This window comes from Lissotriton helveticus, chromosome 5_1, assembly GCF_964261635.1.
Source record: "Lissotriton helveticus chromosome 5_1, aLisHel1.1, whole genome shotgun sequence".
Lineage (NCBI taxonomy): Eukaryota > Metazoa > Chordata > Amphibia > Caudata > Salamandridae > Lissotriton > Lissotriton helveticus.
The window spans coordinates 10,482,802-10,510,726 of record NC_136065.1 but is presented as its reverse complement, the minus strand read 5'-3'; the positions used below and the strand labels follow the sequence as shown (position 1 = coordinate 10,510,726).

Below are 27,925 nucleotides of genomic sequence, written 5' to 3'. Positions count from 1 at the left end.
CAGGGCCGCGCTGCTATTGGCTGCTCCACCAGCCTATTGCGTGCCTAGCTTGGCCGGAGGGTTGCCCGGCAACCAGGACGCTCGCAGTCCCTTTTGGAGCGAGGCCGCCATCTTGTGTCGTCGGCCGTGTCCTGTCCGGGGCTCCCAAGGACGAGGGAGAGCCCCGGGCTGCCACGAGAAAGGAAGGAGGGGCGCGAGGCACTGTGCCGTGCCTGCCCCCAGCGCGGCGCGAGGAAAAGCAGCCGCCCGCCTCCCGCCCGGGCCGCGCTGTGATTGGTCGAGCCGGCCGAGCCCCCGCCGCATCACAGAAGGAGGAGCGGAGGGCAGGAAGCAGCCGGCTGTGTGCATCCGAGGCTCCCCGGGGGAGAGAGGAGCCCCCGGACCTTCACCAGAGCCGGTGAGTGTTGCCCCAAGAAGAGAAGGGAGGGGCGCCGGGACACGTTGTCGGTGTCCGCCCCCCCCCCTCAGCAGCGCGACCTCGCGCTTGGTGTTTAGAGCCCAGAGAGGCTCGTAAAGGGGCATTTGGTTGTTGGAGCCTGCGAGGCTCCGGGGGCATAACGTGGTAGCTGAGCCCGAGAGGCTCATTGGGGCAATTATTTCACGAGCCCTGAGAGGCTCTGAGCGCCCCACTTTCACTTCGAGTCCCCAGAGGGGGGACTCCCACAGAGAAGCGCCACACTTGTGTCTAGAGCCTAAGAGAGGCTCAGGGGGCCAATTTATTTCTTGAGAGCCCAGCGAGGCTCCCACATTGGCCCCATTGTTGTTTTAGAGCCCTGAGAGGCTCTCCCTTGTTGCCCACATTGTTTTGGCCAGAGCCTGCGAGGCTCCCCACGTGGCCCCCTCAATTGCACCAGTTGCCCAGCACTTTGTGGGCAACTGCTATGTTTAGGACCCTGACTTTGGACACAGGGCGTCCTAGCCCCAACAAGGCCAGTTGGCCTAGGGACAGTCACAGGTGGTGACTTACGTGAGTTTGGCGCAATTGTACTTTCTATGCACCTCTGAATGTATTGTTTATGCGTCATGTGCCTTTACACCTCTGAATGAATGTTATGCATTGCATCATGTGTTTTCCTCTTACACCCCTACAGGTATTGTAATACATAGGTGGTTGTTTTCTCCCTAGTACAGGTGGTGCTAGTAAGGTCCTGGTTACCAGTGATTACTGGTTGTGTGCTATTTTGTGCTATATTCTATGTTCTAAGTGCTATTTCTGAAAGTGTTACTTCTGATTACTGACAGTGGCCCAGGTGGCCCTGTCTTGTAAATAATCCCTTGTAAATTCTGCCCGTGCCTCTGGCACATTGTAAAGTGTGTGTTTCATCTGATGTGTTTTGGTGTAATACAAAGGCTATTTTGATATAACCTTGTGTGGAGTTTACTTTGTGGTGGGCCTGGGTGTTGCTGGGGTGCGTGCGCAAATACTTAACTTACATCGCCTCCAAGTTTAGCCTTGCTGCTCGCGCCACGTTACCTAGAGGGTGAGTAGGGGTTATCTTGGCGTGTAACTCCCTTGCCCTGACTTGGTGTGGTGGTCTCTGACTGACTTTGGCGAAAGCCCTGGCCAGCCGGGGATCCCATTTCCAACATTGGTGGCAGCGGTGGGATAAGGATTTGTGTTTGCCTTGTACCTTAGTAGCAGCTGGCTGCACCACAAAACTCTGCATTTTAGATGACCACATTTTAGGGGATTGTTTTTGAAATTCCATTGTTTCTTCTCCTGAAGAGTGTCATTTGATTGTGTTCAGTATATTTGTCCCCCGCCCTGCTTCCAGAGTTTGGTACCTGTGTCGCTTTTGGTCAGGTTGAGAAGTCAGGGGTGGTAGAAACTGCCTTACCGATCCGAGGGGAGGGTGTGTGTGGATGAATGGTGTGTTTTCCTGGACGCATGAGTATGAGTTCTCTTTGATAAGGAGATTGTTGAAGTTTTGGAATTGTGTACTCTTACTTCAGATTGTTAAGTCCCCTGTGTTGCACGTGTCTGTGAGCATCTTGCCAAGATGGAGTCTGCTTTTAATGTCTGGGGTCTGTTTTTGCATGAACTGAGAGAGTTTTGCGAAGAGAGAGACATTGCAGTGAATGAGTCAGACACCCAGTCACAACTTAGGGGTAACCTGATCCGATGGCAGAAGGATGACTTGGAGCGTGAGCACAGTGCGGAGAGGGCCCGGGTCTCACACCATGAGGGTGGTGGGTCAGAGGGGAGCCCTGAAGAGTCTGAGGAGGAGGAAGAAGATGATAGCACAGGGACGCCAGCAGATAGTGAGGACCCCATAGATAGGGAGTCCCTTGCTGGGTCCAGCATAGGAGGCAGCGCCTCATCCCTTTCCCTGTCCCCAGAGGAGCTGGAAGATAGGAGGAGAGAAAGGGAGCACCAGCTGGCTTTAGAAAAGCTCAGGTTGGAGCATGCCCAGGCTATGGCACAGCTGGGCGTTAGAAAGCAACAGCTGGAGGTTAAGAAGCAACAGCTAGAGACCGAGAGGGTCTTAGCGCAGGAAAGGATAGAGGAGGCTGAGAGGGCCGCCACCAGAGGCAAAGTAGCTCTGGAGGGTAGACTATCCCCTGCGCGCAGTGTTGAGTTTCTGGATCCCCCAGGGAGGGTTGAGTCCAGTGGTGGCAGCTATTTAGATTTCAGTTTAGGAAATCCCAGTCCCAGTTCCCCCAGTCTGGAACCTGTTTCCCAAGAGGAGGAGAACAGGTTGAAGTTCAGGAACCATAGGAAACCGCCTCACCAGAAGTGGGGGTATTTTGTGGATGACTGTTCTGATGCAATGGAGGATTGGCTGGCGGCTAACCCGGACGATGAGAAGGACGGAGTAGTGAATATGTTCCTCAAAGAGCAGTTGCTCAGTGTTGTGTGTCCAGAGTTGCGCCAGCACCTGCTGAAGTTGAAATGTTTTTGTCCTTGGGACCTTGCAGAGGAAGCAGACCGCTGGGAAGGTACCAGGGGTTCTGTAGAGTCATTAGGGAGTGACTCCAAAAGTAGTGGGTCAGGGATCTTCCAGCCCAGCGTGGTGGAAGAGGCTCAGTGTAGCCCAGCTAGGTCCCTGGTTAGTGAGAAGGGTGTAGGGGCTGACTGCCTGGCTCAGTGGAGCAGGAGTCAGTGGGTGGCTGAGAGCCCCCAGAGGCCCGAAGCCCTGTCTTAGAGCCTGGGTGGTTTCTTGAGGGAACACCAGGTTGGGGACCTAGGCTGTCCTGTTAGTCCACTTGAGGAGGATCTCCTAGTGTCTAGAGGACCTGGAGCGTCTGTAACCAGAGCTCCTGTGATTCTAGATGCTGGCAGTACCGCTCCGGTAGGGAGGGTACAGGAGTCCAGAGTGAGGAGTGATTGGGGGAGTTCCCCAGTGGCTGGACCAGTGGGTCAGGGACTACCCAGTTGGGCTAGGTTCCCGTGTAGTGACCATGGTGACACCACTTCTGGTCTGGGGGATCTTCGCGCACTGTCAGGTGGACAGGGAGCGGGAGATCTGCGCCAGACAGACAGTCACACGACACATGGGCCATGTGTCAGCCTCAGGGGGATTGTGTGCGAGTCCCCAGAAGTCCTGGAGTGCCAGGCAATTGTTCCACCGAAGGTTTTAGACCAGAGGTTGGAAGGCCAGGTTCAGGATCAGCCTGACCTGAAGGGTAGGACGACTGTAACCAGTGTCCTGACCGGTTCTTCTTCCAGAGGAACTTCTCCAGGTGGGAGAGGGCAGACCTCTGGAAGGGGGTGCAGAGGGTGGGAGAGCCCACCTCTGACCCCGGTGCAACCTGAGTGGATAAGCCCTGGGTTGGAATGGCGTTCTAGGGGTACCCCTCGCAGAGGGAGGAGGAACCCTAGGAGAAGAGGTAGGGGGAGGAGAGCCTTCCCTGAGACTCCTGGTCCGCCTGAGGTTGTAGGCCTTAGGCTGGAGAACCAGTGGCAGTCTAGTCCTGTCTTGCAGACAGGAAGAGTGGAGAATGGCTCCTATGTGCCAGGGGTTACTACCCCCCGCTCTGCGAATTGGCATGGACCAGTGGCACCTGGGTGGCCCAGGGCCTGGTCCTGGCCGCGGACAACTTGGGAGTACCAGTGGGGTAGCCCAGTTGGTCCAGACAGTGTGTTTAGAGGGAATCCCATGGGTTCACCGTGGCGTAGAACAGGAGGGTGTCCCTGCAGTTGCGGGCCTGCGTCCGTGTTCTATCGCCCCAAGCAGGGAAGTCCATCACGGTGGTGATTGGTCTCCCCTGCGTTTTGGCTGGAAGGGGGTTATGTTGGACTTTGGCCCTTAGGGCAGGTTCACCCCTAGACTTTTTGCTTGAAATGGTGACCTGGAGATGGTGATTTTTGGATTCTGCGCACTTTCACTGTGTCCCAGTGGAAAGTGTGTGCGCACTCTGAGTGCATGTGCTGAGCTAGGCCTGCCCGCCCATAGGAATGCATGGGGAATGTATGTGTCCCTGGTAGTTCCTGATGCGTGGGGTGTACAGGCTTGAGTCTGGTATGTGTGAACTCGTGAGAGTGAATGCTGCGAGATGGTGTATGCAGCATGTATGTGTCTAGTAGCGAAGCGCCATTTCTAGACATGGCTGTACGTGTGCTGTGAGGGTGCTGGCGTGTGATTGGCTGGAGCTGGCTGGCATGCCAGGCTCCAGGAAGTCTGGATGGGTCTGCCCGGTGGTGAGTGGGAGATTAGCATGAGTGATGTGTGGGAGGAGTGTACCTGTGTCCTGGATGGGCTGGGTTTTCCCCACACAATGCTGGCTCCGCCCCCCTGTGGTGTGTCTAATGACCCAAGCCCTGCCAGTGAATAGAGAGGGTGGTTGAGGTAAACAGAGTACTCAAGAACCAGCTGCGACTGGTTCCGCCCCCACTCTGCACCCTTGAACAAAGGAATGCACTGTATAAAAATGGGGCTGTGTCCCCACAGAAGTTGTTCTCTTCCAGGATCCTGAGGGGGCGGTTGCTGCTGTCGCTGGGCCAGAGGACCGCCACTTGGACTGTCTCCCTGCCTGGAGACCCAGTGTGCTGGCTCTGGGCCCAGCCTTGCCCCCCTGCCTGCCCAAGGACCTTTGCTGGGCTTGTTGGCCCCTAGCGCTTGGGAGCACTTTTGATTGCCTTTTTAGCGCTTAAGAGTGCTTTATTTGGCTTACAGCGCTCTTTGCAGATTTTAAAGTCCCCTGGCAGGTGTCCACCCTGCCAGGGACCTGGCGCTGTGTTTACCCCACAAGCGAGTGCCCACCTCGCTTTTATTGGTGAGTTACGGCAAAAGAAGATAGCTTTTGCCCTCCGCAGCGCGACCCGGAGCCTGGGGGCTCGTTCGCAGGGCCGCGCTGCTATTGGCTGCTCCACCAGCCTATTGCGTGCCTAGCTTGGCCGGAGGGTTGCCCGGCAACCAGGACGCTCGCAGTCCCTTTTGGAGCGAGGCCGCCATCTTGTGTCGTCGGCCGTGTCCTGTCCGGGGCTCCCAAGGACGAGGGAGAGCCCCGGGCTGCCACGAGAAAGGAAGGAGGGGCGCGAGGCACTGTGCCGTGCCTGCCCCCAGCGCGGCGCGAGGAAAAGCAGCCGCCCGCCTCCCGCCCGGGCCGCGCTGTGATTGGTCGAGCCGGCCGAGCCCCCGCCGCATCACAGAAGGAGGAGCGGAGGGCAGGAAGCAGCCGGCTGTGTGCATCCGAGGCTCCCCGGGGGAGAGAGGAGCCCCCGGACCTTCACCAGAGCCGGTGAGTGTTGCCCCAAGAAGAGAAGGGAGGGGCGCCGGGACACGTTGTCGGTGTCCGCCCCCCCCCCTCAGCAGCGCGACCTCGCGCTTGGTGTTTAGAGCCCAGAGAGGCTCATAAAGGGGCATTTGGTTGTTGGAGCCTGCGAGGCTCCGGGGGCATAACGTGGTAGCTGAGCCCGAGAGGCTCATTGGGGCAATTATTTCACGAGCCCTGAGAGGCTCTGAGCGCCCCACTTTCACTTCGAGTCCCCAGAGGGGGGACTCCCACAGAGAAGCGCCACACTTGTGTCTAGAGCCTAAGAGAGGCTCAGGGGGCCAATTTATTTCTTGAGAGCCCAGCGAGGCTCCCACATTGGCCCCATTGTTGTTTTAGAGCCCTGAGAGGCTCTCCCTTGTTGCCCACATTGTTTTGGCCAGAGCCTGCGAGGCTCCCCACGTGGCCCCCTCAATTGCACCAGTTGCCCAGCACTTTGTGGGCAACTGCTACGTGTAGGACCCTGACTTTGGACACAGGGCGTCCTAGCCCCAACAAGGCCAGTTGGCCTAGGGACAGTCACAGGTGGTGACTTACGTGAGTTTGGCGCAATTGTACTTTCTATGCACCTCTGAATGTATTGTTTATGCGTCATGTGCCTTTACACCTCTGAATGAATGTTATGCATTGCATCATGTGTTTTCCTCTTACACCCCTACAGGTATTGTAATACATAGGTGGTTGTTTTCTCCCTAGTACAGGTGGTGCTAGTAAGGTCCTGGTTACCAGTGATTACTGGTTGTGTGCTATTTTGTGCTATATTCTATGTTCTAAGTGCTATTTCTGAAAGTGTTACTTCTGATTACTGACAGTGGCCCAGGTGGCCCTGTCTTGTAAATAATCCCTTGTAAATTCTGCCCGTGCCTCTGGCACATTGTAAAGTGTGTGTTTCATCTGATGTGTTTTGGTGTAATACAAAGGCTATTTTGATATAACCTTGTGTGGAGTTTACTTTGTGGTGGGCCTGGGTGTTGCTGGGGTGCGTGCGCAAATACTTAACTTACATCGCCTCCAAGTTTAGCCTTGCTGCTCGCGCCACGTTACCTAGAGGGTGAGTAGGGGTTATCTTGGCGTGTAACTCCCTTGCCCTGAATTGGGTGTGGTGGTCTCTGACTGACTTTGGCGAAAGCCCTGGCCAGCCGGGGATCCCATTTCCAACACACAGGGTGCGGGCTGTGTGTGGATCAGTGTAACACGGGGTGAGGGCTGTGTATGGGGATCAGTGTAACACAGGGTGCGGGCTGTGTGTGGGGATCAGTGTAACACGGGGTGAGGGCTGTGTGTGGGGAGCAGTGTAACACGGGGTGAGGGCTGTGTGTGGGGATCAGTGTAACACAGGGTGAGGGCTGTGTGTGGGGATCAGTGTAACACGGGGTGAGGACTGTGTGTGGGGATCAGTGTAACACAGGGTGAGGGCTGTGTGTGGGGATCACTGTAACACGGGGTGAGGGCTGTGTGTGGGGATCAGTGTAACACAGAGAGGGCTGTGTGTGGGGATCAGTGAAACACGGGGTGAGGGCTGAGTGTGGGATCAGTGTAATACGGGGTGAGGGCTGTGTGTGGGGATCACTGTAACACGGAGTGAGGGCTGTGTGTGGGGATCAGTGTAACACGGGGTGAGGGCTGTGTGTGCGGATCAGTGTAACACAGGGTGCGGGCTGTGTGTGGGGATCAGTGTAACACGGGGTGAGGGCTGTGTATGGGGATCAGTGTAACACAGGGTGCGGGCTGTGTGTGGGGGATCAGTGTAACACGGGGTGAGGGCTGTGTATGGGGATCAGTGTAACACGGGGTGAGGGCTGTGTGTGGGGATCAGTGTAACACGGATTGAGGGCTGCGTGTGGGGATCAGTGTAACACGGGGTGAGGGCTGCGTGTGAGGATCAGTGTAACACGGGGTGAGGGCTGTGTGTGAGGATCAGTGTAACACGGGGTGAGGGCTGTGTGTGGGGATCAGTGTAACACAGGGTGAGGTCTGTGTGTGGGGATCAGTGTAACACAGGGTGAGGGCTGTGTGTGTGGATCAGTGTAACACGGGGTGAGGGCTGTGTGTGGGGATCAGTGTAGCACAGGGAGGGCTGTGTGTGGGGATCAGTGTAACACAGAGAGGGCTGTGTGTGGGGATCAGTGTAACACAGGGTGAGGGCTGTGTGTGGGGATCAGTGTAACACGGGGTGAGGGCTGTGTGTGGGGATCAGTGTAACACGGGGTGAGGGCTGTGTATGGGGATCAGTGTAACACGGGGGGAGGGCTGCGTGTGGGGATCAGTGTAACACGGGGTGAGGGCTGCGTGTGGGGATCAGTGTAACACGGGGTGAGGGCTGTGTGTGAGGATCAGTGAAACACGGGGTGAGGGCTGTGTGTGGGGATCAGTGTAACACGGGGTGAGGGCTGTGTGTGGGGATCAGTGTAACACGGGGTGAGGGCTGTGTGTGGGGATCAGTGTAACACGGGGTGAGGGCCGTGTGTGGGGATCAGTTTAACACGGGGTGAGGGCTGTGAGTGGGGATCAGTTTAACACGCGGTGAGGGCTGTGTGTGGGGATCAGTGTAACACGGGGTGAGCGCTGTGTGTGGGGATCAGTTTAACACGGGGTGTGGTCTGTGTGTGGGGATCAGTTTAACACGGGATGAGGGCTGTGTGTGGGGATCAGTGTAACACGGGGTGAGGGCTGTGTGTGGGGATCAGTGGGGATCAGTGTAACACGGGGTGAGGGCTGTGTGTGGGTATCAGTGTAACACGGGGTGAGGGGTGTGTGTGGGGATCAGTGTAACACAGGGTGAGGGCTGTGTGTGAGGATCAGTGTAACACGGTGTGAGGGCTGTGTGTGGGGTTCAGTGTAACAAGGGGTGAGGGCTGTGTGTGGGGTTCAGTGTAACACAGGGTGAGGGCTGTGTGTGTGGGGATCAGTGTAACACAGGGTGAGGGCTGTGTGTGGGGATCAGTGTAACACAGGGTGAGGGCTGTGTGTGGGGATCAGTGTAACACGGGGTGAGGGGTGTGTGTGGGGTTCAGTGTAACACAGGGTGAGGGCTTTGCATGATTGCCATGTAACAAGGGATGAGGGGTGTGTGTGGGATCAGTGCAGGTCTCGAGTCGGGGTACCACGTGGGGGGACAGCGTCCCCCACCTATTTTACCGGGAGCTCAATAACTGGATCTGTGGTCACTTATTATAACGTAACTGCCGTTGGAAAGTTGTCTGAAAAAAAGGCTCTATCTGTGTAGCAGGGGTGCCGTGCAGGTGACATGAAAGGTTATTTGATGAACCTTTGCAGGCTCCATGCAAGTTAATACCGTGACACAGAAGTGTACCGCTTAGTGAATTTTTACAGTTGTTACCACTAAGAAATACCTCTTTTTTCCCTTCACTATAACATCTATGTGTATAAGGTAAATTCCAGGTTGATTTGATGTATCCTTTATCCAACCTTTCATACAGGCCTGCTGGTATATGCTTTTGGCAATATTGAAACTGAAAAGTCGTTATTGGAATTGTAATTGTACCATGTATTATCCATTCAATGACAGGTCGTTCTGACATTGTCAAGGGTAATTGTTGTAGTTTTTCAATGCTCAGCACCGTATAGTCTGCTCCTTTTTGTGCCAAAGGGATTTGTTTATCTGTAAGGTTAAAGATAGAAAATAATGACGTTGTGTTGATTAGACGCCATGGCACGTAGCCTGAACTGAGGTTTTGTAACGGCCAGCCTAACTGTACAATAGAACATAATTGGGACTGGCCATGTTGTAACATTAGCATATCCTGTTCTATTATATCAATAGCAGATGATACAATGCTGTCCAGTGAATAAATTCTGGAGGACAGAGTCGTTAACCCATTGTCCACTACACACAGTGATTTTTCCAAATTAATACGATCAATTTCTCCTATTTTTTCTGTAGTTTCAATTTGCGTTACTTTCCAAGCTTCGTTGTAAGAAGCGTATATACTGGCGTATATGAAACCTTTTGGACGCTGTTTGCGAGGTCCTATTAAGAAATCTCGCAAGTCAACACATTCTTTAAGTAAAGTTAAGTGTTGCTTAATTTCAGGCAGTGTGGATTTCTGTAGCCACTCGAGGCATAGTTTTCCTACACTGTATGTTGTTATTATCCCTGGATGTTGTCTCTGGGAATATCTTGGGTCTGGCGTGTTTTGTTCAGGAATCTATCTTGACAGTTATTAGTGTCTGTGGGCCAGATCAACCATTTTCTCCAATCAGGATTTGTTCTGTTTTGGTGTAAAATATGAGATACGTCTATCTCCACATCTGTAGTGCTATTACTATCAGGTATGGGCTTTGGAATAGACGGTTTGTTTAAGTCTTTTATCTTGGCTAGGCCAAGACAGATTGTTTGTTAAATGCTGTCAATCAGGAACATTATTTGTTCTGGGATCATGCAGGCTCTGAATAGTGATTCTAAACCTTGTACCTGCCAGTCTTTTGTGCCCCAGACAGTTTTTGTCTCAATTTTGTTTTTCCAAAATTCAAAACCAAATGTAGACATTTTTTCATAAAATTTTTCAGAATAGATCAGTTTAGTATTTGTCAACATCGTTTTTCACTCCTGTCTTATTCATGATTTTAAAATAAAATGTTTCTGGATCTGAGTTGTTAAACCCTGAGAAGTATGGGAATTTTTCATAAAATGTTTTCGAACTGCCTTTTGGCGGTGTTGGACAATGTTCCCATTGATTATTAGTGAAAACATTTCTAGGATTAGCAGATTTATGGAAATAGTGATGACCATAATGATTAAAACAGTACATTTCTTCATAATTTGATGAACCTTGTAAATAATCATGTTACAATAGAAGGGGGTTAAACCCATGCAGTCGCGGGGACCTGGGCAGTCTATGGTACATGTAAAGGTAGGGTCCCCGCAAGGTATGCTACACACGCTGACACTATTTGAAACTAAAAACTAAGAGTGCAAAGAAATTCACAGGTATTGTATTTTATTTTTCAACACCAGGTATTAAACTCTACGTGATTACTTACAATATCCAGCCCCAAACAAGGGAAGGAAAGGAAAGGGAGGGGTAGTGCTCAGAGGAGTGTAAAGTCAAAAAGAATAAACACAGTCAAAGCATCATGTGATATGTACAAATACTTAAACAGAATTTTTCAATTCAAATACATAGGCCAAGGATCAAGGCATCAATTGATAAACTGTTAGCTGATGACATTCAACGATCACATAGTGCAATTAGAAATATTGGGGGCATGTGCCGGAAGTCTTTATGGAAAAACCGTCGACGTTTGGACCCCTATCTGTAGGCTACATTAAATCCTTAGGCAAGGTCTTCATCAGGACAAAGGCGGGAAGGGCGTAGAAAAGGGGCAATCCTATCATGGAGTCAAGGCCCAACTGAGCTCTAGACGTTGGAATTTGAGGCAACCACGCAGTTCGTTGTGATCCGTCTCAGCGATATTAATTCGCAAAAAAAAATCTTCAATCATTCGGCCGAATGGTAAGTTTACTGTTGTTACCCAGTAATCAATTGCCGTGTGACGGTGTCTGGGGTAAAATAGCTCGGTGACCTATGTGGATTCAGGGCGTTGGATCTTTTAATGCTGGAATTCACTCTCCCAGTGGAGAACAGGGGAGAGGCCTAAATAGGCAGCCAGCCCTCGTTACGGCACGTCAGTGCTCTGTAAAGGGACATCCGATATCCCGCAGGCCCACGGGTCAAAGTAAGATGATAAACAGGCAGCCGCTCCGTCCGCCTGAGTAGGGATCAATCTCTGCCTCGTAGGGAGTAGGATCATAGAGTGGGAAGTTCTCCTTTATTTCAAAGCTGCTCGCAGTCTCACGTTTTCTCAGGTTGTAAAAGGTTATCGCCATCAACATGGCTGTCTTCCTGTTATTAAATCACGGATCCGCTATGTTTATTCAATTTGGCATAGATGCGGTCGGGTAGTCACACCGTGTGGTTTCGGGATGCCGTGTAATAACAAACTCTGCTAGCAGTGATCTGATACTCGTCATGGGTTACGGTCCGTCACGATACATGTCGGGTGGAAAATCATTCCGCGTGAGGTCAGTTACCTTGTAATCCCAATTTCAACTGCCAGCAGTCTGAAAAATAGTCTGGACTTCACTTTGTCACGGCATACGTCTTGTTGGTCTAATTGTAAATAATCATGGTTTGTAAATTTTGCTGACATTTCTAAATCTGACATCATATTATTAATATTTTCAAAGTCCCAATCATCAGAGAAAGTACTAGGGGCCATATGTATCATCAAACTATTTAGCATTTCCTAAATAGCGAATTTTAAGGAATCGCTATTTAGGAATTGCAAAATGGTATGTATGAAAAAAATTCCTTTTTATTTGCGATTCCTTAAGCTTCCTTATTTGCGAATTCACAAGTTACCATCAAGTAAAAGTTGGTGGTAATTTGCGAATTCTTAAACAAAATTTGCAAGCCAAAATTGCTACATACATAGCATTTAAGGAATCGCAAAATTGGGGGAGAACCAAGCTGACCCGGGCGTAGGGTGGAGACGCCGGGAAGCCATCGGGCAGAGCTGTGAGGTGAACGGCAGCAACACTTGGCAGAAGGGAGTGCCGGGAGACTCCCTGCAACTACAGCCCCCAGCAGCCTATGGGGCGGCGCGCCCGTGACGCGTGGAGAGCGCCCGGAGGCGCTTGAAAGGCCGACACCGCCCAGGAGCACCGGGGGAGAACCAAGCTGACACGGGCGTAGGGTGGAGATGCCGGGAAGCCATCGGGCAGAGCCGTGAGGTGAACGGCAGCAACACTTGGCAGAAGGGAGCGCCGGGAGACTCCCTGCAACTACAGCCCCCAGCAGCCTCTGGGGCGGCGCGCCCGTGACGCGTGGAGAGCGCCCGGAGGCGCTTGAAAGGCCGACACTGCCCAGGAGCACCGGGGGAGAACCAAGCTGACCCGGGTGTAGGGTGGAGACGCCGGGAAGGCATCGGGCAGAGCCGTGAGGTGAACGGCAGCAGCACTTGGCAGAAGGGAGCGCCGGGAGACTCCCTGCAACTACAGCCCCCAGCAGCCTCTGGGGCGGCGCGCCCGTGACGCATGTAGAGCGCCCGGAGGCGCTTGAAAGGCTGACACCGCCCAGGAGCACCGGGGGAGAACCAAGCTGACCCGGGCGTAGGGTGGAGACGCCGGGAAGCCATCGGGCAGAGCCGTGAGGTGAACGGCAGCAACACTTGGCAGAAGGGAGCGCCGGGAGACTCCCTGCAACTACAGCCCCCAGCAGCCTCTGGGGCGGCGCGCCCGTGACGCATGTAGAGCGCCCGGAGGCGCTTGAAAGGCCGACACCGCCCAGGAGCACCGGGGGAGAACCAAGCTGACCCGGGCGTCGGGTGGAGACGCCGGGAAGCCATCGGGCAGAGCCGTGAGGTGAACGGCAGCAACACTTGGCAGAAGGGAGCGCCGGGAGACTCCCTGCAACTACAGCCCCCAGCAGCCTCTGGGGCGGCGCGCCCGTGACGTGTGGAGAGCACCCGGAGGCGCTTCAAAGGCCGACACCGCCCTCTCGCCCCGCGAGTCGCGCGCGGGAGAAGCCCGGGACAAGGGCGGGGCCGTCTGTGGCCATCCGGGGCAGGGAGAGGCAGGGCAGGGCCACGATGCCTGTCCTTTACATTCGGCAGTTTTGGACTCATACATCTCATAGTGAGTACCTAATACCCTGTTTATTCTGCGTATTCATTGTTTCCATTTGACACCTTCCCTGCAATAATGGCTAAATTGCGTTCAGCTAAAACACCAGCCCTACCCGGGCCCTTGGATAACTATATAGTCAAAATGGTCACTAAAATTAATTCTGCACGTCGTCTGTCACTTGGCGTGGCTAGCACCCCTGCTTCACCACCAACTAACCTTCTTGACCTAGATGATATTGACAATGTGAGTGAGACTGTTCCATCTGTTTTTCCCTCGGAGGAATCAAACTTAGATATTGCTTCTACTTCAGTGGACATTCCTAGCTCAGATTTACTGCCACCTTCTCCCGCGACAGTTCCATCTTTGGTCCGCCGCCCAGTTAGGGCATGCAGAAGACTGATAAATAAGCGTGGGGGCAACGTAAAATGAAGAAAACTGTGACCTCTCAGCCCACGCGGGCGGAGATGACAAACGATAACAGTAACGAGGGGGACACTGAAACTGTTAATAGTGATCACTTTCAGCTACTTGTAGATACGCTGACTGTTGGACTTGGGCCTTAGGGCAGGTTCACCCCTAATCTTTTTGCTTTGATTTGTGACCCTATGTAGTGACTTTTGGGTCTCTGCGCACTTTTTCCCTGTGTCCCAGAGTAAAGTGCGTGCGGGTAGTATGGCTGGCCTGCCCTCCCATAGGAATGCATGGGGAATGTGTGTGTCCATGTTAGTTCCTGATGTGTGGGGAGTGCAGGCTCGAATTTGGTATGTGTGAGTTCGTGAGAGCGAATGCTGCAAGATGGTGTCTGCGGCATGTATGTGTCTAGAAGGGAAGTGCTACTTCTGGACATTGATGTATGTGTGCAGTGAGGGTGCTGGAGCGTGATTGGCTGGAGCTGGCTGGCATGCCAGGCTCCAGGAAGTCTGGATGGGTCTGCCCGGTGGTGAGTGTGAGATCAGCATGAGTGATGTGTGGGAGGAGTATACCTGTGTCCTGGATGGGCTGGGGTTTTCCCCACACAATGCTGGCTCCGCCCCCCTGTGGTTTGTCTAACGACCCAAGCCTCCCCAGTGAATGAAAGGGGTGGTTGGGCCATCAAGGGTACTCCCAAGCCAGCTGCAACTGGTTTCCCCCCACCCTGCACCCTGAAACAAAGGATTTCTCTGTATAAAAATGAGGCTGTGTCCCCACAGAAATTGTTCTGCTTTTGGATCCTTGCCAGAGGGGGCTGTTGCTGCTGCTGGGGCCAGGAGGACCGCCACTTGGCTTGTCTCCCTGCCTGGAGACCCAGTGTGCTGGCTCTGGCCCTGCTCTTGCCCCCCTGCCTGCCTCCAGACCTTACTGGGGCTATACTTTTGCCAAAGCGCCTGGAAGCGCTTTCATTTGACTTATAGCGCTAGGAACGCTTTATCTTCCTCCCTGGCACTGGGAGCGCTGGATTTTGCCTTGAGAGCGCTTTGGAGCGCTTTATTTTCCTGCCGGCGCTTAAGTGCGCTCTGAGTGCCTTGCTGGTGCTTCAGCCGGTGCCCACCCGGCGTTTGACCCCAGCGCTAGTTGCCGATTGGTTTTTGGCGCGGTTGCCCAAGCCGCTTATTGCCCTTTTCTTGGGCTGCGCCCTTTATTGAAGTTACGAGGGAGCCTACCCCTCGGATACTGAGACCCCGCCTGCCTACCTGGAACGAGCCGCCGCGCTGCCCGGGGCGACCCGGAAGTGATTGGTGGGCCGGCCAATCCCTGCGCGGCCCGACCGAGAGACCCGGAAGTCCCGCCCTGCAGCCGCAGAGCGAGAGAGAGCCGGGCAGCGAGGAGAGAAGCGCCGCCGGCGAGGCCCCGAGTGTGGAGAGAGGAGCCCCGCAAGAAGACCGGCAGCGAGTGCTTCCCCGCCCCAGCAGACCCGGTGAGTGAGGGACCAGGTCTTGGTTCGTGTCTGAGCCCCGAGAGGCTCCAGGCATTCCCTATTTGGTTAAGAGCCGGTCGAGGCTCTGGGGGCATTACTTGAGCCTGAGTCCCCCGTGAGGGACTCCAACGAAGCCCACAGTGGTTTGAAAGCCCCGAGAGGCTCCCGCCCCCCCCCCCTTATTGTTGGAGAGCCCTGAGAGAGGCTCTTGAGTGCCCCATTTGTTTTAGAGTCCTGCGAGAGGCTCACAGCGGGCACACTTAGTATTGAGAGCCGGAGAAGGCTCGAGGGGGCATTTGTTTATTGAGCCCTGAGAGGCTCTTGGCCCCCAGTTGTTCGTTGAGCCAGAGAAGGCTCACAAAGCCCACATTTGTTTTGCGAGCCAGAGAGGCTCTGGGGACACGAGTGTGGTCAGTAGCCCCGAGGCTCCCACACAGTGTCTCCTCCCCACCAGTGTTCTTGAGCCCACGTGGCTCCAACGTTTGCCTACCTGTGATTTACAACTGTCCAGCACTTAGTGGACAGTTGCTACGTTAAGGCTTTGTGTGCTGTGCTGCCTGCGCAGCTTCCCTGACATTGAGACTCAGGGCATTCCAGCCCTTTCGAGGCCATTTGGCCTGGGGGACAATTCTAGTGTTGTGCCATGTGCACCCTGCGCAATTTATGATTTACTGCTAATTTGATTTCTGCGCAAATGTTCTACCTGCACCTCTGAATGTGTTTTAATGTTTCATGTGCAATTGTTTGTTTTATCACCTTTGCTAAAAGTGACCTGCTTAGGTGGTTCTTTATGTTTTTATTCCCCTTTGCTAAAAGTGACCTGCTTAGAGGAATGTTTGTTTTTACCTTTGCTAAAAGTGACCTGCTTAGGTAATTATTTATGTTTTATCCCCTTTGCTAAAAGTGACCTGCTTAGAGGATTGTTTATGTCATTACCTTTGCTAAAAGTGACCTGCTTAGGTAATGCCTTGTGCTTTTATTCCCCTTTGCTAAAAGTGACCTGCTTAGAGGAATGTTGATGTGTTATTGCCTTTGCTAAAAGTGACCTGCTTAGGTGATTATTTTAGGTTTCCTTCCCTTTGCTAAATGTGACTTGCTTAGGTGATAGGTTTTCCTTCCATAGGTCCTGATGATAAGGTCCTAGTCCCCTGCGTGATTTCCCTACAGTGTTTAGGGTGGCGTAGGAGGTATTTACCCTTTACCAGTAGTTACTGGTTGTGTGCTACATGTAACTATTTTGTGTGCTACATTCATTATATGTTTATGTGCTAAGTGTTATACCTACAAGTATTATTTCTAAAAAGTGCATACCCCTGACAGTGGTCCAGGTGGCCCTGTCCTGTGCATAATCCCTTGTAAATCTTGCCCGTGCCTGTTGGCACATTGTAAAGTGTGTGTCTTATCTAATGTGTTTTTATTATAATACAAAGGCTATTTTTGATATAACCTTGTGTGGAGTTTCCTTTGTGGTGGGCCTAGAGTGTTGCTGCTGGGGTGCGCGCGCAAACGCTTTACACATCGCCTCCGAGATTAGCCTCGCTGCTCGCGCCACGTTACCTAGAGGGTGAGCGGGGGTTATCTTGGTGTGTGACTCCCTTGCCCTGACTTGGAAGTGGTGGTCTCTGACTGACCTTGGCGCAAACCTTGGCCAGCCAGAGATCCCGTTTCTAACATTGGTGGCTAGCGGTGCGGATTGGACTTGCGTTTGCGCTGTACCACAGTGGCGACCGGCCACATTACAAAACTCTGCAATTTTAGATAACCACATTTTGGGGATTATTGTTTTTTAGAGAAGTTCAGTTTTGCTTCTCCTGAAAGGTGTCATTTTGTAATTTCTGTTCAGTACATTTGTTCCCCGCCCTGCTTCCAGAGTTTGGTACCTGTGTCACTTGTGGTCAGGTTGAGAAAATCAGGGGTGGTAGAAACTGCCTTACCAGTCCGAGGGGAGGGTGTGTGTGAATGAGTGCTGTGTTGCACTGGACAGTGGAGTGCAAGTTCTCTGAGATAGGAATCTTGCTGAATTTTTGTAATTGTGTACTCCTGTTAAGCTCAGACCCCCAGGTTCCCTGTGTCAAACTCTTCTTGAGAACGTCCGCCAAAATGGAGCTTGTTTTTGATCTCTGTGGTCTTTTTAGGTACAGTAGGTCAGAGCTGGTTAGATTCTGTGAAGAGGGAGGCATGGAGGTGAGTGAGTCGGATACTCAGTCCCAGCTTAGGGACAGCCTGATCCAATGGCAGAAGGGTCAGTGGGATCTTGAGCACAGTGAGAGAGAGAGGGCCCGGGCCGCACGCCATGAGGGTGGTGAGTCTGTGGGGAGCCCTGAAGATTCTGATGAAGAATGTGAGTTGTATGATGATGACAGTGGATGGATATCAGCAGATAGTGAGGACCCCATAGATAGGGAGTCCCTTGCTTGGTCCAGTGTCAGTGCCAGCGCCCCATCCCTTGTCCTGTCCCCAGAGGAGTGGTTGGATAGGAGGGAAGAGCGGGAGCATCAGCTAGCGATGGAACAGCTCAGGTTGGAGCACGCCAAGCTAGAGGCTGAAAGGGCCTTGTTCAGGGAGAAGGTAACCCTAGAGGGTAGGTTATCCCCTGAGTGCAATTTTGATTTTCTGGATTCCCCAGGGAGGGTTGAATCCAGTGGTGGCAGCTATTTAAGTGTTAGTGTAGACAGTCCCATTCTCAGTTCCCCGAGTATGGTACCTGTTTCCCCAGAGGAGGAGAATAGGTTGAGGTTCAGGAACCTTAGGAAACCACCTCACCAGTCTTGGGAAGATCTTGTGGATGACTGTTGTGTGGCACTGTGTGATTGGGTACGGGTGCCCACAAAATGTGATTGGGACATATTGTTCGATTTGTTTTTCAAAGAGCAGTTGCTCAGTGTTGTTTGTCCAGAGTTGCGCCAGCACCTGTTAGGGTGTGGATTGTCTGAGCCATATGAACTGGCAGAGGAAGCAGACCACTGGGAAAGTGCAAGAGGTTCTTTAGAGTCACTAGTGAGTGATTCCAACAATAGTGGGTCAGGTGTCTTCCAGCCCAGTGTGGTGGAGGAGGGTGAGAGTAGCCCAGCTAGGTCCCAGGTTAGTGAGGAGGGTGTAGGGGCTGACCGCCTGTCTCAGTGGAGCAGGAGTGAGTGTGTGACCGAGAGTCCCCAGACGCCCGAAGCCCTGTCACAGAGCCTTGATGGTTTCTTTAGGGAACACCAGGATGGGAACCTAAGCTTGCCTGTTAGTTCACTTGAGGGAGATCTCCTAGTGTGTAGAGGACCTGGAGCATCTGTAAGCGGAGCTTCTATGGTTCTAGAGTCTGGCAGTACCGCTCCAGTAAGGAGGGTACAGGAGTCCAGCGAAAGGAGTGATTGGGGGATAGTATGTGAGTCCCCAGAAGTCCTGGAGTGCCAGGCATTGGTTCTACCAAAGGTTGTAGACGAGAGGTTGGAAGGCCAGGTTCAGGATCCGCCTGACCTGAACGTGGGACTTCTGTAATCAGTGTCCTGACCAGTTATTTTTCTAGAGGTACCGCCCCGGTTGGGAGGGAGCAGGACTCTGGAAGGGGGTGCAGAGGGTGGGAGAGCCCACCTCTGACCCCGGTGTAACCTGAGGGGTTAAACCCTAGGTTGGGAGAATGTTGTTTAGAGGGAACCCCTCGCAGGAGGAGGAGGAACCCTAGGAGAAGAGGTAAGGGGAGGAGAGCCTTCCCTGAGACTCCTGGTCCGCCTGAGGTTGTAGACCCTAGGTTGGAGAGCCAGTGGCAGTCTAGCCCTGTCTTGCAGACAGGAAGGGTGGAGAATGGCTATTATGTGCCAGGGGCTACTACCCCCCACTTTGTGAGTAGGCAGGAACCAGTGGTACCTGGGTGGCCTAGGGCCTGGTCCTCGCCGAGGGCAGCTGGAGAGTACCAGTGGAGTAGCCCAGTTAGTCCCTACAGTAGTTTTAGAAGGAACCCTAGGGGTTCACCGTGGCGTAAAACAGGAGGGTGTCCCTGCAGTTGTGGGCCCGCGTCCTTGTTTTATCGCCCCAAGCAGGGAAGTCCATCACGTGGTGATTGGTCTGCCCTGCGTTTTGGCTGGAAGGGGGTCGTGTTGGACTTGGGCCTTAGGGCAGGTTCACCCCTAATCTTTTTGCTTTGATTTGTGACCCTGTGTAGTGACTTTTGGGTCTCTGCGCACTTTTTCCCTGTGTCCCAGAGTAAAGTGCGTGCGTGTAGTATGGCTGGCCTGCCCTCCCATAGGAATGCATGGGGAATGTGTGTGTCCATGTTAGTTCCTGATGTGTGGGGAGTGCAGGCTCGAATTTGGTATGTGTGAGTTCGTGAGAGCGAATGCTGCAAGATGGTGTCTGCGGCATGTATGTGTCTAGAAGGGAAGTGCTACTTCTGGACATTGATGTATGTGTGCAGTGAGGGTGCTGGAGCGTGATTGGCTGGAGCTGACTGGCATGCCAGGCTCCAGGAAGTCTGGATGGGTCTGCCCGGTGGTGAGTGTGAGATCAGCATGAGTGATGTGTGGGAGGAGTATACCTGTGTCCTGGATGGGCTGGGGTTTTCCCCACACAATGCTGGCTCCGCCCCCCTGTGGTTTGTCTAACGACCCAAGCCTCCCCAGTGAATGAAAGGGGTGGTTGGGCCATCAAGGGTACTCCCAAGCCAGCTGCAACTGGTTTCCCCCCACCCTGCACCCTGAAACAAAGGATTTCCCTGTATAAAAATTGGGCTGTGTCCCCACAGAAATTGTTCTGCTTTTGGATCCTTGCCAGAGGGGGCTGTTGCTGCTGCTGGGGCCAGGAGGACCGCCACTTGGCTTGTCTCCCTGCCTGGAGACCCAGTGTGCTGGCTCTGGCCCTGCTCTTGCCCCCCCTGCCTGCCTCCAGACCTTACTGGGGCTATACTTTTGCCAAAGCGCCTGGAAGCGCTTTCATTTGACTTATAGCGCTAGGAGCGCTTTATCTTCTTCCCTGGCACTGGGAGCGCTGGATTTTGCCTTGAGAGCGCTTTGGAGCGCTTTATTTTCCTGCCGGCGCTTAAGTGCACTCTGAGTGCCTTGCTGGTGCTTCAGCCGGTGCCCACCCGGCGTTTGACCCCAGCGCTAGTTGCCGATTGGTTTTTGGCGCGGTTGCCCAAGCCGCTTATTGCCCTTTTCTTGGGCTGCGCCCTTTATTGAAGTTACGAGGGAGCCTACCCCTCGGATACTGAGACCCCGCCTGCCTACCTGGAACGAGCCGCCACGCTGCCCGCGGCGACCTGGAAGTGATTGGTGGGCCGGCCAATCCCTGCGCGGCCCGACCGAGAGAAGCGCCGCCGGCGAGGCCCCGAGTGTGGAGAGAGGAGCCCCGCAAGAAGACCGGCAGCGAGTGCTTCCCCGCCCCAGCAGACCCGGTGAGTGAGGAACCAGGTCTTGGTTCGTGTCTGAGCCCCGAGAGGCTCCAGGCATTCCCTATTTGGTTAAGAGCCGGTCAAGGCTCTGGGGGCATTACTTGAGCCTGAGTCCCCCGTGAGGGACTCCAACGAAGCCCACAGTGGTTTGAAAGCCCCGAGAGGCTCCCGCCCCCCCCTTATTGTTGGAGAGCCCTGAGAGAGGCTCTTGAGTGCCCTATTTGTTTTAGAGTCCTGCGAGAGGCTCACAGCGGGCACACTTAGTATTGAGAGCCGGAGAAGGCTCAAGGGGGCATTTGTTTATTGAGCCCTGAGAGGCTCTTGGCCCCCAGTTGTTCTTTGAGCCAGAGAAGGCTCACAAAGCCCACATTTGTTTTGCGAGCCAGAGAGGCTCTGGGGACACGAGTGTGGTCAGTAGCCCCGAGGCTCCCACACAGTGTCTCCTCCCCACCAGTGTTCTTGAGCCCACGTGGCTCCAACGTTTGCCTACCTGTGATTTACAACTGTCCAGCACTTAGTGGACAGTTGCTACGTTAAGGCTTTGTGTGCTGTGCTGCCTGCGCAGCTTCCCTGACATTGAGACTCAGGGCATTCCAGCCCTTTCGAGGCCATTTGGCCTGGGGGACAATTCTACTGTTGTGCCATGTGCACCCTGCGCAATTTATGATTTACTGCTAATTTGATTTCTGCTCAAATGTTCTACCTGCACCTCTGAATGTGTTTTAATGTTTCATGTGCAATTGTTTGTTTTATCACCTTTGCTAAAAGTGACCTGCTTAGGTGGTTCTTTATGTTTTTATTCCCCTTTGCTAAAAGTGACCTGCTTAGAGGAATGTTTGTTTTTACCTTTGCTAAAAGTGACCTGCTTAGGTAATTATTTATGTTTTATCCCCTTTGCTAAAAGTGACCTGCTTAGAGGATTGTTTATGTCATTACCTTTGCTAAAAGTGACCTGCTTAGGTAATGCCTTGTGCTTTTATTCCCCTTTGCTAAAAGTGACCTGCTTAGAGGATTGTTGATGTGTTATTGCCTTTGCTAAAAGTGACCTGCTTAGGTGATTATTTTAGGTTTCCTTCCCTTTGCTAAATGTGACTTGCTTAGGTGATAGGTTTTCCTTCCATAGGTCCTGATGATAAGGTCCTAGTCCCCTGCGTGATTTCCCTACAGTGTTTAGGGTGGCGTAGGAGGTATTTACCTTTTACCAGTAGTTACTGGTTGTGTGCTACATGTAACTATTTTGTGTGCTACATTCATTATATGTTTATGTGCTAAGTGTTATACCTACAAGTATTATTTCTAAAAAGTGCATACCCTTGACAGTGGTCCAGGTGGCCCTGTCCTGTGCATAATCCCTTGTAAATCTTGCCCGTGCCTGTTGGCACATTGTAAAGTGTGTGTCTTATCTAATGTGTTTTTATTATAATACAAAGGCTATTTTTGATATAACCTTGTGTGGAGTTTCCTTTGTGGTGGGCCTAGGGTGTTGCTGCTGGGGTGCGCGCGCAAACGCTTTACACATCGCCTCCGAGATTAGCCTTGCTGCTCGCGCCACGTTAACTAGAGGGTGAGCGGGGGTTATCTTGGTGTGTGACTCCCTTGCCCTGACTTGGAAGTGGTGGTCTCTGACTGACCTTGGAGCAAGCCTTGGCCAGCCAGAGATCCCGTTTCTAACACTGACCATTAAACTGGAGTTAATAATTAAACCTTTAATGGTAAAAGTTGACAAAGTGACAAAAGAGGTAGCTAGATTAAGTACACTCATGTCTTCACCTGCACAAGCTGCTGCAGAAAATAGCATAAATGTAAATCTAAGGGATACTTCTGAGGGTGCTGTAGTTAACGGCAGGGGGGTTGAGGACAAATTAAATCAAGTCTCAAAGGAAATCTCCAAACTTGGGTGCCTTTTATCCACACATCTGTCTCGGATTAAACCCCCGGAGACCATCGCAACGGGGACAGCTGCCTTGGTAGCGGCTTCTGGCTCAAACAGTAGCAGGGTGGCTAACGGAACACCTATGGGGCCACCTATGGGTCCATCTGTAAGCACTGCCCGACCTCTGTCAAAGCCTGACTCTATAGCTCCCATTTTACAGAAGAAAACTGTAGCCAACAAGTCAGGTGAAAAAATGTTGGAGGGGGCACCGGGGAGGAAAAAACCCGTAGTCAACTTACCCCCTGATTGTGTACCATACACGGTAGTCCTGACTAATGTCCCGAAGGTTGACCCAAACTCATTTGAAGCCCGTGAAGAGCTGAGTAGCTCTCTAGGTATTAAAGTCATTGCATGGTTTAATAAATACTGTGGGTTTCCCATAGCTTTCTGGAATGATATAGTGTCAGTGCGCAGAGTTGATTGGATTGGCTCCTCAAGAAAATCATGTAAAGGCGACTGTGTCATCGTAAACTTAAGACATCCACAGCACGTCGCAACCACATTGTTAAGGGCAGCCTCCTTATCGGTCACCGAGGATAATATATGTGTTCGCCCACTGGGGTATTTTTATAATCATCTTAGTGCGACCCCTAGTCCAAGCTCTCATCCTGGCCATCTGACTCCTACCTATCCTACAAAAAGGCAGGCTTTCTTTCCTAGGATGCCACAAGAACATCAACTGCCTGTGAATATGGATTTATATTGTTATAATCTGTGTAGGCCTAATCTACAATCTGTTCCAATTCTGCCCTTGTTTAACCGGTTTTCACCGCTTTCATCTTTAAGTGACAATGATTGACTGTCTACTACCGAGGGCTTATCAAACCAACACTGTAGAATAATGACTTGGAACATTGCTGGTATTAGGGCCAAAGCCGGGAATGATGAATGGATCAAACTTCTAAAGTCCTTTGATATTCTTGCGTTCCAGGAAACTTGGGACTTAACTAACAGTTTTTTCTTGGATGGTTACACACATTTTTGTGTCCCTGCTACGTGTGGTGGGGCTGGTAGACCAAAGGGGGGTCTGTTAACTTTGTTTAAAACATCCCTGAAAGGGGTGTTAATCCAACATAACCCAGGCTCTCAAAATTGCATGATAGTTGAATTTAGTCCCCCTTCTTTTTCAAATATTTTGTTCATTAACTTTTATAATTCTAGTCCTAATGATGATACTAGGCAGAATTTGGATATTATTGAATCCTTCTTGTCAGTCTATAGAAAAAAGGTAAAAGAGTTTGAAATCATCTTTTAGGCGATTTTAATATACATCCCTGCAACCAGCCATGCACAAGTCTTTCAGAAGAGGGGCCGCCCCACTGATTATCTACCCACTTTGAGCATTCCAACAGGGGTGAGGCACTTGAATCTTACTTGGATGCATGGAATTTGTATGAATCTAGTTGTGGGGAAGTTGATAGTAGAACTCCTACCTTTAAGCGTAATGGCGACGGTACCGTAATTGATTATATATTTATGTCTTATCAGATTTTAGAGAGAGTGGTTCACTATGGTACTATGGTCTCAGTATTTAGTGACCATAACCCTGTAGTAGTAGAGATTTTGTCAACTGTCTTTTTTAAATCAGGGCGGGCCAGGAGGGAATAGAAGTCAAGAAGTGGTGTTAAAGGACCAACGTCGCAGACTGAAGTGGTCTAGCGTTGTCCCTGAGAACGTTCTTCACGCCGTCCTTGATAGCACTGAAAATGATGTGTTAATTTGTTTGGACATAAGGGCATCAAACCCCGAAGTAATGTCTGCTTTTGATAATATTTGTAAATCTATCGACATTACTTTAACAAATAACAAAAAATTGCCCAGGCCCAAGGAGAAAAAATGGTTTGACTATGTATGTTTAAGAGCTCACACTGATTTGCTCGAAGCCCTTAAAGCGATCCCTAAGGATCGCGCATTAATAACATCACTAAGATCCTTATATAAAAAAGCCATACAAAATAGGAAAAAGGAGATCAGGGAAACTGCCTGGTTACAACTGTCCGATCCTGAGGTCGTTAAAAACAGTGCTGACTTCTGGAGGGTATTTAACCAGCCTTTCTTTTCAGACAAGGATCAAGCCTCCCTTGAATTAAACATCCCGGATGGTGATTGGATCAATCACTTTGAGGCAATATACTCAAGCAGTTTAGATGATGATCTGTCACTTAGTTTCCCTTTTTCTCAAGAAGAGCAGGGCGTTGTTTTTGAGGCTTTGGAAGTTGAAAAGGCCATCGATCAGACCTCAAAAAATAAGGCCCCGGGGCCGGATGGAGTCCCTGCTGACTTCTTCAAAACTGACCCAAAACTCTGGTCGAGGGTGTTGTGTGGGGTTTTTAATGCACTAACCAGGAACAGTATTCCTGTATCCTGGAAGGAGTCTGTAATTATTCCCGTCTTTAAGAAGGGCAGTGGGGTTGACCCAGCTTGTTATCGCCCTATATTTCTTATTGATTCCTCAGTAAAAATTATGGGCAGGGTCATCCTACATAGACTCCAGACATGGCTTGACGATAGGGGGGTCCTATCTAATCTTCAATACGGCTTCAGATCTAAACGTGGTACTATGGACCAGTGCCTTGTTAGTAGACAAATATACCAGGGCAAAAGATGGGTCGTTATACTTAGGGTTCATGGACCTATCTTCGGCCTTTGACCTTGTCAATCGTACTAAATTATGGCACATTTTGGTCGATTTGGGTCTTGACCGGGCACTGGTAAATCTCCTTGCTGATCTCCACTCAGACCTCCAGGCCTCTGTTAGGGTTGATTCAGGGGGGCGACGAACTAGTCGTTTTAAGTCCAAGAGAGGGGTGAGACAGGGGTGCATTTTGGCACCCCTGCTCTTCACAGTTTACATCAACGCCCTCGAATCTGAACTAAAGACTGCAACACCAGACATACCGCGTATCGGGGAGACTTGTGTTCCTGTCCTCCTATACGCGGATGCCGCTGTGCTTCTGTCTCGTACAGGGCTAGGGCTTCAGCGGTTACTAGACGCGTTTGGCGTCTTTATGACCTCACTAGATCTTAAAATAAATGCCAAAAAGTCACAAGTGATGATAGTGGGTAAAGGCGCACGCTGTAAGAAAGCTAAAACTTTCTACTGCAGTAAAACAGAAGTGCAAAGAGCATCGACATTCCCATATTTGGGGGTCACTTTTGAAGACAAGGGAAGTTGGGGCCCTCAAATAAGAAATCGAAATAGTGCCCTAGTAAGATCATCCTCTGCCATCTTAAGTTTTAGCAGAAGGCTGAGGGCTAGGCCAATTTCAGCCCCTATGGCAATTTACAATGCTAAGTGCCTGTCTGTTGCCACCTATGGCTGCTCCCTATGGGGATACGGACCGATAGACTGTCTTCAAGTTTCAGAAAATAAATTTTTCAGATCAGTCCTGTCTGTGCCCCAGTCTACCCCTTCCTACTCCGTTCATTCTGAGCTTGGGGCCGATTTTATAACGGACAAAATTCGAGTGGCCCCTTTAATTATGTGGCTTAAAATTTGGCTAAATAACGAACTATCTTTAAACCAGGCCATCCTGAAAGATTGTCTCTCACTTGATAATGTCTACAAAATCAAGTGGTTAAATTATATAAAAAATGGCTTCAGCGCCCTGGGTAGACCAGACCTCTTTTCCTCACCGGAATCAATATCCCGGAACGCTATGGTTAAAATTAGAAATGACATGCATATGAGGCTGTCCCTAATAAGAGAGGAAAAGGAGCTCACAAAACCATCTGTTAGAGCGCTCCTTTTAGTTGCAAATCCGCCTGGCCCAGAATTTTATCTTACTTTGGTTAATCACCCTTTTCATAGGTTTTTATTAACTCGTTTTCGCCTAAACATGAATCACCTGATATTAGGTCAGTACACTACGTGGTGTAAACCAGATGAATTTTTAGCTTGTTCTTGTGATAGTTTTTCTACTCAAGATACAATGCATTTCACCATGTTTTGTGGGCACTTTACAGTCGAAAGGAGGAAATACCTTGTGCCAATTCTTAAAAAGGCAGGGTTTCTGCAAGTTAGACTAGCACTTCTCTATCTGCAGTTATTAAATAACCCAAGCATTGTCTCTCATGTGGCCAATTATTTAGTGTGTGCGGTGCGCACAAAGAAAAGACTTATGGGGAATGGGTAATTGGTGACATGGTTTTGATGCCTTACACCTTGCACTTTACTGGTTAAAGTGGCACTTTATATCAGGAACTAGGCTGTTGGAGGAATGATAACTTTTTAAATATTTTATGATGAAATTCTTATGAATTTAGTGATGATTTTAATTTTTTGTTGTCTTTGTTTTTATTTTTATAAACATGCCATGGGCTTTTAAATATTTTTTAATATTGTATAATGTCTGTTTTTACTGTTCTTGCATATTTCTTTCTGTACCGTGCCTTTTTTTGATATTCATTTATCGAAATAAAGATTTTTGACTGACTGGCAAAATTGTGATTCCCTAAATGATATAGAAAAATAAGGAATTGCACAAGTTTCCAATTCCTTATTTTGGGAATGTTTCATACATTCCAAAACATGCAAAACGGCTGTTTGCGAGTCGCAAAGGCCGAAATTCTGCGAATTTCGGCCTTTGCGGTTGATACATATGGCCCTAGGTGATACAAAGTCACTTAAGGAAACCTTGAACTGATGTAGATATTTCAAGAGTTCAACTGGGCTATAGATTTCGTAATCAGTAGCGTCCCATGCTACACCACCAGGTATAGGAATGGCTGTGATGTTTACTGATGATAGTTCTCTTTTTTCGATGTGTGAACATCTGTGAGGTTTGAGAACCAAGTTGATGTTCTGACTTGCTGAGTCCATTGTACTATTTGTTTCATCAATGAACTTTCCCAAGCTTAAAACCAAAATGAGCCAGAGTAGGAGGAAAAGTACACCTAACACAATCTACAATTCAATCCATGGTGAAATCAGATATGTTTCTTTGAGTTGATGAAAGAGTTCAGTCATTTTTTCTTTGAAAGTTTTAGTTGCTGGTGTTTCTTCATGTTCACTTGGATCCTCAGAAAAGTCATCGAAGTTGATGAAGTAGCCAGATGCAGTTCTGTCAATTGTTGGTATTGCTTCCGGATTTTCATTAATCTTTGGATCTTCCTTTGTCATATTAGTATAGTCAGAGGCTACATCATTCTAGGCAGGTGTTTCACGACGAACTGTTGCAATTTGGTTTTCAAGAGGCACAAGTTCCATGGCTTTGTTGCATAGTCCTTTTTATTCACTGCAGGTTTATCAAATGTGATTAGTTTCTCAGTTTGAACCTCTTGGATTGTAGCAAGGTTTGGTCTTCTGCTAATTCTTGGGAGTCCACTGGGCCTACTACTTATTATTGGCCACATGATTGT

General features: G+C 50.7%; 1 protein-coding gene across 3 annotated transcripts in view; it reads left to right on the top strand.

Moving 5' to 3' along the window:
• LOC144754057 (saoe class I histocompatibility antigen, A alpha chain-like) overlaps nt 1–27,925 on the top strand; it is a 1,371,606-nt gene that overhangs the window by 37,967 nt on the left and 1,305,714 nt on the right. The window lies entirely within an intron of this gene.